We start from the raw sequence: 1,286 nt of genomic DNA, 5'->3' as shown, positions 1-1,286 counted from the left end.
TTTTACTACTCCTTTTTAAAATATAAGAAGGTTGCCTTCCTTTTTAAATCATACAGTTTAAAAGAAATCATTAAACATACAAGTGTGTTTTGAAAGGAGTCATGAGTACCTTTCTTAAAACTTGTGAGGTCTGAGTTTTGAATCAAGAACCAAAACTGCAGCACTTTTCCTGGTACATTTACTATAAATTAGTATAACGCATTGTTCATTGTTACCATGGAGCATTAGGACATAATATTAGGACATAATTTGTGCAAGGAAATTTGGCTAACATGAGCTCTCATCTAACTCCTTAGCGTTAGTATTGATATCGCCAGTTTCGTGCTTTGGGTGAGCATTACTAACACTTTGGTTTGACTCCTAGATAACCTTATTCTCTGAAATTCAAATATAGGTATTCCCTTCATTGTAACTGGATTATAAAGTTTGTAGGATTTTTACTTCTCACTGTAGCCTAAGAAAATACATCTTTGACTCCTATCATGAAGCTTCTTTCCTAGATTCTCAGGAAGATGTGAAAAATCTACCGATCCAAAAATTATAAAGTGACATACATTAACCTTTTTACCATCACATGCTTCTTCAGGTATGGTATCTTGCAGAGTGGTTGTTGGAGATCTGTTGAGAACATACATTATTGTCAAAAATGCTTCAGCGCAATAAGTGTTTGAAAAATACTTCTCACGAAGCATACATCTGGCCATGTTCATGATTGATTGATTTTTCTTTTCTGCTCCTCTATTCTCCTATGGAGTATATCTGGATGTGTTCTGCATTATGATTCCTTGTTGCTGAAAAAATTTTCTGAAGTGATTAGAGTTGTAATCTCCTCCGATGCCAGATTTGATTATTTTAAAAGGCTTTCTACTATGCTTTTCTGCTTCTGCTCTGATTTCTTTGAAACTTGAGAATGTATCTGATTTGTTTTTGAGAAAATACACCCATGTCTTCTTGCTATAATCATCAATCATTGTCAGGAAATAAACACTACCACCAATAGACTATGTTTGCAATAAGCGACATATAACAATATGGACAAGCTTTAAAGGATCATTTTCTCTAGAGGAAGAGTTGGGAAATTTGTCTCTTTTATGACTGGACAGAACAAAAATTTCACAATTACAGTCTTTCTCATTCATAGTTGGGAGTCCAATGATGAGTGAATGTTTTGAAGCTAACTTAGACTTTTGAATGGCATTTGGCCATATCTAGAATGGCATAGTTATGGCTCATCTATTGTTGATACATTGTGGACAAGTGACTATGAGAAATTTCAACTTCTAAGA

Source organism: Pinus tabuliformis, chromosome X (assembly GCF_031772625.1).
Source record: "Pinus tabuliformis cultivar Carrire ecotype Pingquan chromosome X, CPIR1, whole genome shotgun sequence".
In the NCBI taxonomy this organism is placed as follows: domain Eukaryota; kingdom Viridiplantae; phylum Streptophyta; class Pinopsida; order Pinales; family Pinaceae; genus Pinus; species Pinus tabuliformis.
This window is presented reverse-complemented; position numbering follows the sequence as displayed.